Below are 15777 nucleotides of genomic sequence, written 5' to 3'. Positions count from 1 at the left end.
TTATAAAGGTGTGGATTGATATTTATCTTTCCTGGTGCGTGAGTGGGACTCAGTACCACTCCAGCTGGTACTAATAGAGGTCTGGATTGAATTGCCTTTTAGCTGGTGCGTGAGTGGGACTCAGTACCACTCCAGCTGGTATTAATAGAGGTCTGGATTGAATTGCCTTTTAGGTGGTGTGTGAGTGGGACTCAGTACCACTCCAGCTGGTATGAATAGAGGCCTGGATTGACATGGCTCTTTCCTGGGGAGTGAGTGGGATTCAGTACCACTCCAGCTTCTATTGATGGAGGTCTGGTTGGAATTTGCTCTTTCTGTTGTGTGAGTGGGACTCAGTACCTCTCCAGCAGGTATTAATAGAGACCTGAATTGAATTGCCTCTTTCCTGGCGTGAGAGTGGGACTGAGTACCACTCCAGCTGGTAATAATAGAAATTTGATTTCAATTGGCACTTTTCTGGGAGTGAGTGGGGCTCGGTACCACTGCAGCTGGTATTAATAGAGCCCTGGATTGAATTGGCTCTTTCCTGGTGAGTGAGTGTGGCTCAGTCCCACTCCAGCTGGTATGAATAGAGGCGTGGATTGAATTGGCTCTTTCCTGGAGTGTGAGTGGAGCTCAGTACTACTCCAGCTGGTATTAATAGAGGTTTGGATTGAATTGGCTCCTTCCTGGTGAGTGAGTGGGGCTCAGTACCACTCCAGCTGGTATGAATAGAGGCGTGGATTGAATTGGCTCTTTCTTTTGTGTGAGTGGGACTCAGTACCTCTCCAGCAGGTATTAATAGAGACCTGGATTGAATTGGCTCTTTCCTGGTGTGTCAGTGGTGCTCAGTACCACTCCAGCTGTTATGAATAGAGGCCTGGATTGACTTGGCTCTTTCCTGGTGAGTCAGTACCACTCCAGCTGCTATTAATGGAGGTCTGGTTGGAATTTGCTCTTTGCTGGTGTGTGAGTGAGACTCAGTACCACTCCAGCTGGTATTATAGAGGTCTGGATTGAATTGGTACTGTTCTGGTGTCTGAGTGGGACTCAGTGCCACTCCAGCTGGTATTAATAGAAGCCCAGATTGAATTGCCTCTTTCCTGGTGTTTGTGTGGGACTCAGTACCACTCCAGCTGGTATTAATAGAAACCTGGATTGAATTGGCTCCTTACTGGTGAGTGAGTGGGGCTCAGTACCACTCCAGCTGGTATGAATAGAAACCTGGATTGAATTGGCTCCTTCCTGGTGAGTGAGTGGGGCTCAGTACCACTTCAGCTGCTGTTAATAGAGGTCTGGATTGAATTGGCTCTTTCCTGGTGTTTAAGTGAGACTCAGTACGACTCCAGCTGATATTAATAGAGACCTGGATTGAATTGGCTCTTTCTGGTGTGTGGGTGGGACTCAGTACCACTCCAGCTGGTTTTAATAGAGGCCTGGATTGAATTGGCTCTTTCCTGTTGAGTGAGTGGGACTCAGTACCACTCCAGCTGGTTTTAATAGAGGCCTGGATTGAATTGGCTCTTTCCTGGTGAGTGAGTGTGGCTCAGTCCCACTCCAGCTGGTATGAGTAGAGGCCTGGATTGAATTGGATCTTTCTGGTGTGTGAGTGGGACTCAGTACCACTCCAGCTGGTATTAATGGAGGTCTGGTTGGAAGTTGCTCTTTCCTGGTGTGTGATTGAGACTCAGTACCACTCCAGCTTGTATTTAAAGAGGTCTGGCTTGAATTGGCTCTTTGCTGGTGGGTGAGTGAGACTCAGTACCACTCCAGCTGGTGTTAATAGAGGCCTGGTTTCAATTGTCTCTTTCCTGGTGTTTAAGAGGGACTCGGTACCACTCCAGCTGGTATTAATAGAGGCCTGGTTTCAATTGGCTCTTTCCTGGAGTGTGATTGGAGCTCAGTCCCACTCCAGCTGGTATGAGTAGAGGCCTGGATTGAATTGGCTCTTTCTGGTGTGTGAGTGGGACTCAGTACCACTCCAGCTGGTATTAATAGAAACCTGGATTGAATTGGCTCGTTCCAGGTGTGTGAGTGGGGCTCAGTATCACTCCAGCTGGTATTAATAGAGACCTGGATTGAATTGGCTCCTTCCTGGTGAGTGAGTGGGGCTCAGTACCACTCCAGCTGGTATTAATAGAGGCCTGGTTTCAATTGGCCCTTTCCTGGAGTGTGAGTGCGGCTCAGTACCACTCCAGCTGGTATGAATAGAGGCATGGATTGAATTGGCTCTTCCTGGTGTGTGACTGGGACTCAGTGCCACTCCAGCTGGTTTTAATAGAGGCCTGGATTGAATTGGCCCTTTCCTGGAGTGTGAGTGCGGCTCAGTACCGCTCCAGCTGGTATGAATAGAGGCATGGATTGAATTGGCTCTTTCTGGTTTGTGAGTGGGACTCAGTACCACTCCAGCTGGAATGAATAGAGGCCTGGATTGACTTAGCTCTTTCCTGGAGTGTGAGTGGGACTCAGTACCTCTCCAGCTGGAATGAATAGAGTCCTGGATTGACTTAGCTCATTCCTGGTGTGTGAGTGGGACTCAGTACCTCTCCAGCTGGAATGAATAGAGTCCTGGATAGACTTGGCTCATTCCGCTGTGCGAGTGGGGCTCAGTACCACTACAGCTGGTATTAATAGAGGCCTGGTTTCAATTGTCTCTTTCCTGGAGTGTGAGTGGAGCTCAGTCCCACTCCAGCTGGTATGAATAGAGGCCTGGATTGAAATGGCTCTTTCTGGTGTGTGAGTGGGACTCAGTACCACACCAGCTGGTATTAATAGAGGTCTGGATTGAATTGCCTCTTTCCTGGTTTGTGAGTGGGACTCAGTACAACTCCAGCTGGTATTTATAAAGGTGTGGATTGATATTTATCTTTCCTGGTGCGTGAGTGGGACTCAGTACCACTCCACCTGGTACTAATAGAGTTCTGGATTGAATTGCCTTTTAGCTAGTGTGTGAGTGGGACTCAGTACCACTCCAGCTGGTACTAATAGAGGTCTGGCTTGAATTGCCTTTTAGCTGGTGTGTGAGTGGGACTCAGTACCACTCCAGCTGGTGCTAATAGAGGCCTGGTTTCAATTGTCTCTTTCCTGGTGTCTAAGTGGGACTCAGTACCACGCCAGCTGGGATTAATAGATGTCTGGATTGAATTGGCTCTGTTCTGGTGTCTTCGTGGGACTCAGTGCCGCTCCAGCTGTTATGAATAGAGGCCTGGTTTCAATTGTCTCTTTCCTGGTGTCTGTGTGGGACTCAGTGCCTCTCCTGCTGTTATTAATAGAAGCCTGGATTGAATTGCCTATTTCCTGGTGTGTGAGTGGGGCTCATTACCACTCCAGCTGCTGTTAATAGAGGTCTGGAATTAATTGGCGCTTTTCTGGTGTTTCAGTGAGTCTCAGTACCACTCCAGCTGGTTTCAAGAGAAACCTGGTTTGAATTGACTCTTTCCTGGTGTGTGAGTGAGACTCAGTACCACTCCAGCTGGTATTAATGGAGACCTGGATTGAATTGTCTCTTTCCTGGCATGTGAGTGGGGCTCCGTCCCACTCCAGTTGCTGTAGATAGAGGCCTGGATCGACATGGCTCTTCCCTGGTGTGTGAGTGGGACTCAGTACCACTCCAGCTGGTACTAATAGAGGTCTGGATTGAATTGCCTTTTAGCTGGTGTGTGAGTGGGACTCAGTACCACTCCAGCTGGTGCTAATAGAGGCCTGGTTTCAATTGTCTCTTTCCTGGTGTCTAAGTGGGACTCAGTACCACGCCAGCTGGGATTAATAGATGTCTGGATTGAATTGGCTCTGTTCTGGTGTCTTAGTGGGACTCAGTGCCGCTCCAGCTGTTATGAATAGAGGCCTGGTTTCAATTGTCTCTTTCCTGCTGTTTGAGTGGGACTCGATAACACTCCAGCTGGTATTAATAGAGGTCTGGATTGAATTGCCTCTTTCCTGGTTTGTGAGTGGGACTCAGTACCACTCCAGCTGGTATTAATAGAGGTCTGGATTGAATTGCCTCTTTCCTGGTTTGTGAGTGGGACTCAGTACCACTCCAGCTGGTACTAATAGAGGTCTGGATTGAATTGCCTCTTTCCTGCTGTGTGAGTGGGACTCAGTACCACTCCAGCTGGTATTAATAGAGATCTGGATTGAATTGCCTCTTTCCTGGTGAGTCAGTGGGACTCAGTACCACCCCAGCTGGTATTAATAGAGGCCTGGATTGATTTGGCTCTTTCCTGATGTGTGAGTGGGACTCAGTACCACTCCAGCTGGTATTAATAGAGACCTGGATTGAATTGCCTCTTTCCTGGCGTGTGAGTGGGGCTCCGTCCCATTCCAGTTGCTGTAGATAGAGGCCTGGATCGAAATGGCTGTTCCCTGGTGTGTGAGTGGGACTCAGTACCACTCCAGCTGGTATTAATAGAGGTCTGGATTGAATTGCCTCTTTAACTGGTGTGTGAGTGGGACTCTGTACCACTCCAGCTGGTATTTATAGAGGTGTGGATTGATATTTCTCTTTCCTGGTGTGTGAGTGTGACTCAGTACCACTCCATCTGTTATTAATAGAGGTCTGGATTGATTTGGATCTTTCCTGGTGTTTGAGTGGGGCTCAGTCCGTCTCCAGCTGGTATTCATAGTGACCTGGATTGAGTTGCCTCTTGGATGGTGTGTGAGTGAGACTCAGTACCACTGCAGCTGGTATTAATAGAGGCCTGGTTTCAATTGCCTCTTTTCTGGTGTGTCAGTGGGACTCAGTACCACTCCAGCTGGTATAAATAGAGGGCTGGATTTAATTGGCTCTGTTCTGGTGTCTGGGTGGGACTCAGTACCACGCCAGCTGGTATTAATAGAGATCTGGATTGAATTGCCTCTTTCCTGGTTTGTGAGTGGGACTCAGTACCACTCCAGCTGGTATTAATAGAGGTCTGGATTGAATTGCCTTTTAGCTGGTGTGTGAGTGGGACTCAGTACCACTCCAGCTGGTGTTAATAGAGGCCTGGTTTCAATTGTCTCTTTCCTGGTGTGTAAGTGGGACTCAGTACCACTCCAGCTGGTATTAATAGAGGCCTGGTTTCAATTGTCTCTTTCCTGGTGTGTAAGTGGGACTCAGTACCACGCCAGCTGGTATGAATAGATATCTGGATTGAATTGGCTCCGTTCTGGTTTCTGAGTGGGACTCAGTGCCGCTCCAGCTGGTTATAATAGAGGTCTGGATTGAATTGGCTCTTTCCTGGGGTATAAGTGGGGCTCAGTGCCACTCCAGCTGGTATTAATAGAGGCCTGGTTTCAATTGTCTCTTTCCTGGTGTGTGAGTGGGACTCAGTGCCACTCCTGCTGGTATTAATAGAAGCCTGGATTGAATTGCCTATTTCCTGGTGTGTGAGTGGGACACAGTACCACTTCAGCTGGGATTGATAGAGATCTGGATTAAATTGCCTCTTTCCTGGTGTGTCAGTGGTGCTCAGTACAACTCCAGCTGGTATGAATAGAGGCCTGGATTGACATGGCTCTTTCCTGGGGAGTGAGTGGGATTCAGTACCACTCCAGCTTCTATTGATGGAGGTCTGTTTGGAATTTGCTCTTTCTGTTGTGTGAGTGGGACTCAGTACCTCTCCAGCAGGTATTAATAGAGACCTGGATTGAATTGCCTCTTTCCTGGCGTGTGAGTGGGACTGAGTACCACTCCAGCTGGTAATAATAGAAATTTGATTTCAATTGGCACTTTTCTGGGAGTGAGTGGGGCTCAGTACCACTGCAGCTGGTATTAATAGAGCCCTGGATTGAATTGGCTCTTTCCTGGTGAGTGAGTGTGGCTCAGTCCCACTCCAGCTGGTATGAATAGAGGCGTGGATTGAATTGGCTCTTTCCTGGAGTGTGAGTGGAGCTCAGTACTACTCCAGCTGGTATTAATAGAGGTTTGGATTGAATTGGCTCCTTCCTGGTGAGTGAGTGGGGCTCAGTACCACTCCAGCTGGTATGAATAGAGCCCTGGATTGAATTGGCTCTTTCCTGGTGAGTGGGTGTGGCTCAGTCCCACTCCAGCTGGTATGAGTAGAGGCCTGGATTGAATTGGTTCTTTCTGGTGTGTGAGTGGGACTCAGTACCACTCCAGCTGCTTTTAATGGAGGTCTGGTTGGAAGTTGCTCTTTCCTGGTGTGTGATTGAGACTCAGTACCACTCCAGCTGGTATTTAAAGAGGTCTGGCTTGAATTGGCTCTTTCCTGGTGGGTGAGTGAGACTCAGTGCCACTCCTGCTGGTATTAATAGAAGCCTGGATTGAATTGCCTATTTCCTGGTGTGTGAGTGGGACACAGTACCTCTTCAGCTGGGATTGATAGAGATCTGGATTAAATTGCCTCTTTCCTGCTGTGTGAGTGGGACTCAGTACCACTCCAGCTGTTATTTATAGAGTTGTGGATTGATATTTCTCTTTCCTGGTGTGTGAGTGGGACTCAGTACCACTCCAGCTGGTATTAATAGAGGTGTGGATTGAATTGCATCATTTCTGGTGTGTGAGTGGGACTCTGTACCACTCCATCTGTTATTAATAGAGGTCTGGATTGATTTGGCTCTTTCCTGGTGTTTGTGTGGGGCTCAGTCCCACTCCAGCTGGTATTAATAGAGGTCTGGATTGAATTCGCTCTTTCTGGTGTGTGAGTGGGACTCAGTACCTCTCCAGCTGGTATGAATCGAGGCCTGGATGGAATTGGCTCTTTCCTGGTGTGTCAGTGGTGCTCAGTACAACTCCAGCTGGTATGAATAGAGGTCTGGATTGACATGGCTCTTTCCTGGGGAGTGAGTGGGATTCAGTGCCACTCCAGCTTCTATTGATGGAGGTCTGGTTGGAATTTGCTCTTTCCTGGTGTGCAAGTGGGACTCAGTACCACGCCAGCTGTTATTAATAGAGATCTGGATTGAATTGCCTCTTTCCTGGTGTGTGAGTGAGGATCAGTACATCTCCTGCTGGTATGAGTAGAGGCCTGGATTGAATTGGCTCTTTCTGTTGTGTGAATGGGACTCAGTACCACTCCAGCTGGTATTAATAGAAACCTGGATTGAATTGGCTCCTTCCAGGTGTGTGAGTGGGGCTCAGTACCACTCCAGCTGGTATTAATAGAAACCTGGATTGAATTGGCTCCTTCCAGGTGTGTGAGTGGGGCTCAGTATCACTCCAGCTGGTTTTAATAGAAACCTGGATTGAATTGGCACCTTCCTGGTGAGTGAGTGGTGCTCAGTACCACTCCAGCTGGTATTAATAGAAACCTGGATTGAATTGGCTCCTTCCTGGTGAGTGAGTGGGGCTCAGTACCACTCCAGCTGGTATTAATAGAGGCCTGGATTGAATTGTCTCTTTCCTGGAGTGTGAGTGGGGCTCAGTACCACTCCAGCTGGTATTAATAGAGGCCTGGATTGAATTGGCTCTTTCTGTTGTGTGAGTGGGACTCAGTACCTCTCCAGCAGGTATTAATAGAGACCTGGATTGAATTGGCTCTTTCCTGGTGCGTCAGTGGTGCTCAGTACCACTCCAGCTGTTATGAATAGAGGCCTGGATTGACTTGGCTCTTTCCTGGTGAGTCAGTACCACTCCAGCTGCTATTAATGGAGGTCTGGTTGGAATTTGCTCTTTGCTGGTGTGTGAGTGAGACTCAGTACCACTCCAGCTGGTATTATAGAGGTCTGTATTGAATTGGCACTGTTCTGGTGTCTGAGTGGGACTCAGTGCCACTCTAGCTGGTATTAATAGAAGCCCAGATTGAATTGCCTCTTTCCTGGTGTTTGAGCGGTACTCAGTACCACTCCAGCTGGTATTAATAGAAACCTGGATTGAATTGGCTCCTTACTGGTGAGTGAGTGGGGCTCAGTACCACTCCAGCTGGTTTTAATAGAGTCATGGATTGAATTGGCTCTTTCCTGTTGAGTGAGTGGGACTCAGTACCACTCCAGCTGCTGTTAATAGAGGCCTGGATTGAATTGGCTCTTTCCTGGTGAGTGAGTGTGGCTCAGTCCCACTCCAACTGGTATGAGTAGAGGCCTGGATTGAATTGGCTCTTTCTGGTGTGTGAGTGGGACTCAGTACCACACCAGCTGGTATTAATAGAAACCTGGATTGAATTGGCTCCTTCCAGGTGTGTGTGGGGCTCAGTACCACTCCAGCTGGTATTAATAGAAACCTGGATTGAATTGGCTCCTTCCTGGTGTGTGAGTGGGGATCAGTACCTCTCCAGCTGGTATTAATAGAGGTCTGGATTTAATTGTCTCTTTCCTGGTGTGTCAGTGGGACTCAGTACCACGCCAGCTGGTAAAAATAGTGATCTGGATTGAATTGCCTCTTTCCTGGTGTGTGAGTGGGGATCAGTACATCTCCAGCTGGTATTAATAGAGGTCTGGATTGAATTGGCTCCTACCTGGTGAGTGAGTGGGACTCAGTACCTCTCCAGCTGGTAGGAATCGAGGCCTGGATGGAATTGGCTCTTTCCTGGTGTGTGACTGGGGCTCAGTCCTACTCCAGCTGGTATTAATAGAGGCCTGGATTGAATTGGCTCTTTCTGGTGTGTGAGTGGCACTCAGTACCTCTCCAGCTGGTAGGAATCGAGGCCTGGATGGAATTGGCTCTTTCCTGGTGTCAGTGGTGCTCAGTACAACTCCAGCTGGTATGAATAGAGGCCTGGATTGACATGGCTCTTTCCTGGGGAGTGAGTGGGATTCAGTACCACTCCAGCTTCTATTGATGGAGGTCTGGTTGGAATTTGCTCTTTCTTTTGTGTGAGTGGGACTCAGTACCTCTCCAGCAGGTATTAATAGAGACCTGGATTGAATTGCCACTTTCCTGGCGTGAGAGTGGGACTGAGTACCACTCCAGCTGGTAATAATAGAAATTTGATTTCAATTGGCACTTTTCTGGGAGTGAGTGGGGCTCAGTACCACTGCAGCTGGTATTAATAGAGCCCTGGATTGAATTGGCTCTTTCCTGGTGCGTGAGTGTGGCTCAGTCCCACTCCAGCTGGTATGAATTGAGGCGTGGATTGAATTGGCTCTTTCCTGGAGTGTGAGTGGAGCTCAGTACTACTCCAGCTGGTATTAATAGAGGTTTGGATTGAATTGGCTCCTTCCTGGTGAGTGAGTGGGGCTCAGTACCACTCCAGCTGGTATTAATGGAAGTCTGGTTGTAAGTTGCTCTTTCCTGGTGTGTGATTGAGACTCAGTACCACTCCAGCTGGTATTAATAGAGGCCTGGTTTCAATTGGCTCTTTCCTGGAGTGTGATTGGAGCTCTGTCCCACTCCAGCTGGTATGAGTAGAGGCCTGGATTGAATTGGCTCTTTCTGGTGTGTGAGTGGGACTCAGTACCACTCCAGCTGGTATTAATAGAAACCTGGATTGAATTGGCTCCTTCCAGGTGTGTGAGTGGGGCTCAGTGTCACTCCAGCTGGTATTAATAGAAACCTGGATTGAATTGGCGCCTTCCTGGTGAGGGAGTGGGGCTCAGTACCACTCCAGCTGGTATTAATAGAAACCTGGATTGAATTGGCTCCTTCCTGGTGAGTGAGTGGGGCTCAGTACCACTCCAGCAGGTATTAATAGAGGCCTGGATTGAATTGGCTCTTTCCTGGAGTGTGAGTGGGGCTCAGTACAACTCCAGCTGGTATTAATAGAGGCGTGGATTGAATTGGCTCTTTCTGTTGTGTGAGTGGGACTCAGTACCTCTCCAGCAGGTATTAATAGAGACCTGGATTGAATTGGCTCTTTCCTGGTGTGTCAGTGGTGCTCAGTACTACTCCAGCTGTTATGAATAGAGGCCTGGATTGACTTGGCTCTTTCCTGGTGAGTCAGTACCACTCCAGCTGCTATTAATGGAGGTCTGGTTGGAATTTGCTCTTTGCTGGTGTGTGAGTGAGACTCAGTACCACTCCAGCTGGTATTATAGAGGTCTGGATTGAATTGGCACTGTTCTGGTGTCTGAGTGGGACTCAGTGCCACTCCAGCTGGTATTAATAGAAGCCCAGATTGAATTGCCTCTTTCCTGGTGTGTGAGTGGGACTCAGTACCACTCCAGCTGGTATTAATAGAAACCTGGATTGAATTGGCTCCTTACTGGTGAGTGCGTGGGGCTCAGTACCACTCCAGCTGGTATTAATAGAAACCTGGATTGAATTGGCTTCTTCCTGGTGAGTGAGTGGGGCTCAGTACCACTTCAGCTGCTGTTAATAGAGGTCTGGATTGAATTGGCTCTTTCCTGGTGTTTAAGTGAGACTTAGTACGACTCCAGCTGATATTAATAGAGACCTGGATTGAATTGGCTCTTTCTGGTGTGTGAGTGGGACACAGTACCACTCCAGCTGGTTTTAATAGAGGCCTGGATTGAATTGGCTCTTTCCTGGTGAGTGAGTGTGGCTCAGTCCCACTCCAGCTGGTATGAGTAGAGGCCTGGATTGAATTGGATCTTTCTGGTGTGTGAGTGGGACTCAGTACCAGTCCAGCTGCTATTAATGGAGGTCTGGTTGGAAGTTGCTCTTTCCTGGTGTGTGATTGAGACTCAGTACCACTCCAGCTTGTATTTAAAGAGGTCTGGCTTGAATTGGCTCTTTCCTGGTGGGTGAGTGAGACTCAGTACCACTCCAGCTGGTATTTGAAGAGGTCTGGCTTGAATTGGCTCTTTCCTGGTGGGTGAGTGAGACTCAGTACCACTCCAGCTGGTATTAATAGAGGCCTGGTTTCAATTGTCTCTTTCCTGGTGTTTAAGAGGGACTCAGTACCACTCCAGCTGGTATTAATAGAGGCCTGGTTTCAGTTGGCCCTTTCCTGGAGTGTGAGTGCGGCTCAGTACCACTCCAGCTGGTATGAATAGAGGTCTGGATTGAATTGGCTCTTCCTGGTGTGTGAGTGGGACTCAGTGCCACTCCAGCTGGTATTAATAGAAGCCTGGATTGAATTGTCTCTTTCCTGGTGTTTAAGAGGGACTCAGTACCACTCCAGCTGGTATTAATAGAGGCCTGGTTTCAATTGGCCCTTTCCTGGAGTGTGAGTGCGGCTCATTACCACTCCAGCTGGTATGAATAGAGGCATGGATTGAATTGGCTCTTCCTGGTGTGTGACTGGGACTCAGTGCCACTCCAGCTGGTTTTAATAGAGGCCTGGATTGAATTGGCCCTTTCCTGGAGTGTGAGTGCGGCTCAGTACCACTCCAGCTGGTATGAATAGAGGCATGGATTGAATTGGCTCTTTCTGGTGTGTGAGTGGGACTCAGTACCACTCCAGCTGGAATGAATAGAGGCCTGGATTGACTTAGCTCTTTCCTGGAGTGTGATTGGGACTCAGTACCTCTCCAGCTGGAATGAATAGAGTCCTGGATTGACTTAGCTCTTTCCTGGTGTGTGAGTGGGACTCAGTACCTCTCCAGCTGGAATGAATAGAGTCCTGGATAGACTTGGCTCTTTCTGCTGTGCGAGTGGGGCTCAGTACCACTACAGCTGGTATTAATAGAGGTCTGGTTGGAATTTTTTCTTTCCTGGTGTGTGAGTGAGACTCAGTACCACTCCAGCTTGTAGTTAAAGAGGTCTGGGTGAATTGGCTCTTTCCTGTTGAGTGGGTGGGGCTCAGTACCACTTCAGCTGCTGGTAATAGAGGTCTGGATTGAATTGGCTCTTTCCTGGTGTTTCAGTGAGACTCAGTACCACTCCAGCTGGTTTCAGGAGAAACCTGGATTGAATTGCCTCTGACCTGGCGTGTGAGTGGGACTCAGTACCACTGCAGCTGGTATGAATAGAGGCCTGGATTGAATTGGCTCTTTCCTGGAGTGTGAGTGGGGCTCAGTACCACTCCAGCTGGTATTAATGGAGGCGTGGATTGAATTGGCTCTTTCCTGGAGTGTGAGTGGGACTCAGTACCTCTCCAGCTGGTATGAATCGAGGCCTGGATGTAATTGGCTCTTTCCTGGTGAGTCAGTGGTGCTCAGTACAACTCCAGCTGGTATGAATAGAGGCCTGGATTGACATGGCTCTTTCCTGGGGAGTGAGTGGGATTCAGTACAACTCCAGCTGGTATGAATAGAGGCCTGGATTGACTTGGCTCTTTCCTGGGGAGTGAGGGGGATTCAGTACCACTCCAGCTTCGATTGATGGAGGTCTGGTTGGAATTTGCTCTTTCCTGGTGTGTGAGTGAGACTCAGTACCACTCCAGATGATATTAATAGAGACCTGGATTGAATTGCCTCTTCCCTGGCGTGTGAGTGGGACTGAGTACCACTCCAGCTGGTAATAATAGAGGCGTGGATTGAATTGGCTCTTTCCTGGAGTGTGAGTGGAGCTCAGTACTACTCCAGCTGGTATTAATAGAGGTTTGGATTGAATTGGCTCCTTCCTGGTGAGTGAGTGGGGTTCAGTACCACTCCAGCTGGTATGAGTAGAGGCCTGGATTGAATTGGATCTTTCTGGTGTGTGAGTGGGACTCAGTACCACTCCAGCTGCTATTAATGGAGGTCTTGTTGGAATTTGCTCGTTCCTGGTGTGTGATTGAGACTCAGTACCACTCCAGCTTGTACTTAAAGAGGTCTGGCTTGAATTGGCTCTTTCCTGATGGGTGAGTGAGACTCAGTACCACTCCAGCTGGTATTAATAGAGGCCTGGTTTCAATTGTCTCTTTCCTGGTGTTTAAGAGGGACTCAGTACCACTCCAGCTGGTATTAATAGAGGCCCGGTTTCAATTGGCTCTTTCCTGGAGTGTGAGTGGAGCTCAGTCCCACTCCAGCTGGTATGAGTAGAGGCCTGGATTGAATTGGCTCTTTCTGTTGTGTGAGTGGGACTCAGTACCACTCCAGCTGGTATTAATAGATGTCTGGATGGAATTGGCACTGTTCTGGTGTGTGGGTGGGGTTCAGTGCCACTCCAACTGGTGATAATAGAGGTCTGGCTTGAATTGGCTCCATCCTGGTGAGTGAATGGGACTCAGTCCTACTCCAAGTGGTATTAATAGAGGCCTGGATTGAATTCGCTCCTTCTGGTGTGTGAGTGGGAATCAGTACCTCTCCAGCTGGTATGAATCGAGGCCTGGATGGAATTGGCTCTTTCCTGGTGTGTCAGTGGTGCTCAGTACAACTCCAGCTGGTATGAATAGAGGCCTGGATTGACATGGCTCTTTCCTGGGGAGTGAGTGGGATTCAGTACCACTCCAGCTGGTATTAATAGAGGCCTGGTTTCAATTGGCCCTTTCCTGGAGTGTGAGTGCGGCTCAGTACCACTCCAGCTGGTATGAATAGAGGCATGGATTGAATTGGCTCTTCCTGGTGTGTGACTGGGACTCAGTGCCACTCCAGCTGGTTTTAATAGAGGCCTGGATTGAATTGGCCCTTTCCTGGAGTGTGAGTGCGGCTCAGTACCACTCCAGCTGGTATGAATAGAGGCATGGATTGAATTGGCTTTTTCTGGTGTGTGAGTGGGACTCAGTACCACTCCAGCTGGAATGAATAGAGGCCTGGATTGACTTAGCTCTTTCCTGGAGTGTGAGTGGGACTCAGTACCTCTCCAGCTGGAATGAATAGAGTCCTGGATTGACTTAGCTCTTTCCTGGTGTGTGAGTGGGACTCAGTACCTCTCCAGCTGGAATGAATAGAGTCCTGGATAGACTTGGCTCTTTCTGCTGTGCGAGTGGGGCTCAGTACCACTACAGCTGGTATTAATAGAGGCCTGGATTGAATTGGCTATTTCCTGGAGTGTTAGTGCGGCTCAGTACCACTCCAGCTGGTATGAATAGAGGCCTGGATTGAATTGGCTCTTTCCTGGTGTGTCATTGGTGCTCAGTACCACTCCAGCTGGTATGAATAGAGGCCTGGATTTACTTGGCTCTTTCCTGGAGAGTGAGTGGGATTCAGTATCACTCCAGCTGCTATTAATGGAGGTCTGGTTGGAATTTTTTCTTTCCTGGTGTGTGAGTGAGACTCAGTACCACTCCAGCTTGTAGTTAAAGAGGTCTGGGTGAATTGGCTCTTTCCTGTTGAGTGAGTGAGACTCAGTACCACTCCAGCTGGTTTCAGGAGAAACCTGGATTGAATTGCCTCTGACCTGGCGTGTGAGTGGGACTCAGTACAACTCCAGCTGGTATGAATAGAGGCCTGGATTGACATGGCTCTTTCCTGGGGAGTGAGTGGGATTCAGTACAACTCCAGCTGGTATGAATAGAGGCCTGGATTGACTTGGCTCTTTCCTGGGGAGTGAGTGGGATTCAGTACCACTCCAGCTTCTATTGATGGAGGTCTGGTTGGAATTTGCTCTTTCCTGGTGTGTGAGTGAGACTCAGTACCACTCCAGCTGATATTAATAGAGACCTGGATTGAATTGCCTCTTCCCTGGCGTGTGAGTGGGACTGAGTACCACTCCAGCTGGTAATAATAGAAATTTGGTTTCAATTGGCACTTTTCTGGGAGTGATGGGGGCTCAGTACCACTGCAGCTGGTATGAATAGAGGCGTGGATTGAATTGGCTCTTTCCTGGAGAGTGAGTGGAGCTCAGTACTACTCCAGCTGGTATTAATAGAGGTTTGGATTGAATTGGCTCCTTCCTGGTGAGTGAGTGGGGTTCAGTACCACTCCAGCTGGTATGAGTAGAGGCATGGATTGAATTGGATCTTTCTGGTGTGTGAGTGGGACTCAGTACCACTCCAGCTGCTATTAATGGAGGTCTGGTTGGAATTTGCTCTTTCCTGGTGTGTGATTGAGACTCAGTACCACTCCAGCTTGTATTTAAAGAGGTATGGCTTGAATTGGCTCTTTCCTGATGGGTGAGTGAGACTCAGTACCACTCCAGCTGGTATTAATAGAGGCCTGGTTTCAATTGTCTCTTTCCTGGTGTTTAAGAGGGACTCAGTACCACTCCAGCTGGTATTAAGAGGCCTGGTTTCAATTGGCTCTTTCCTGGAGTGTGAGTGGGACTCAGTACCACTCCAGCTGGTATTAATAGATGTCTGGATGGAATTGGCACTGTTCTGGTGTGTGGTTGGGGCTCAGTGCCACTCCAACTGGTGATAATAGAAATTTGGTTTCAATTGGCTCTTTCCTGGAGTGTGAATGGGGCTCAGTATCACTCCAGCTGGTATGCATAGATGCCTGGATTGACTTGGCTCTTTCCTGGTGTGTGAGTGAGTCTCAGTACCACTCCAGCTGGTTTCAAGAGAAACCTGGTTTCAATTGGCACTTTCCTGGCTTGTGAGTGGGGCTCAGTACCACTCCAGCTTGTATTAATAGAGATCTGGATTGAATTGACTCCTTCCTGGTGTGTCAGTGGGGCTCAGTGCCACTCCAGCTGGTATTTACAGAGGCCTGGTTAGAATTGCCTCTTTCCTGGTGCGTGAGTGGGGCTCAGGTCCACTCCAGCTGGTATTAATAGAGACCTGGATTGAATTGCCTCTTTCCTGGCATCTGTGTGGGACTCAGTACCACTCCAGCTGGTATTAATAGAGGCCTGGTTAGAATTGGCTCTTTCCTGGTGTGTGAGTGGGGCTCAGGTCCACTCCAGCTGGTATTAATAGAGGCCTGGTTTGAATTGACTCTTTCCTGGTGTGTGAGTGGGACTCAGTCCCACTCCAGCTGGTATTAATAGAGGTCTGGATTGAATTGGCTCTTCCCTGGTGCGTGAGTGGGGCTCAGTCCCACATTAATTGCTATAAATGGAGGCCTGGATTGGAATGGCTCTTCCCTGGTGTGTGAGTGGGGCTCAGTACCACTCCAGCTTGTAATAATAGATGCATGGATTGAAATGGCTGTTCCCCGGTGTGTGAGTGGGGCTCAGTACAACTCCAGCTGGTATTAATAGAGACCTGGATTGTA

The sequence above is a fragment of the Heterodontus francisci genome, unplaced genomic scaffold (assembly GCF_036365525.1).
Source record: "Heterodontus francisci isolate sHetFra1 unplaced genomic scaffold, sHetFra1.hap1 HAP1_SCAFFOLD_200, whole genome shotgun sequence".
In the NCBI taxonomy this organism is placed as follows: Eukaryota; Metazoa; Chordata; class Chondrichthyes; order Heterodontiformes; family Heterodontidae; genus Heterodontus; species Heterodontus francisci.
Note: the sequence above shows the minus strand (reverse complement) of the source record.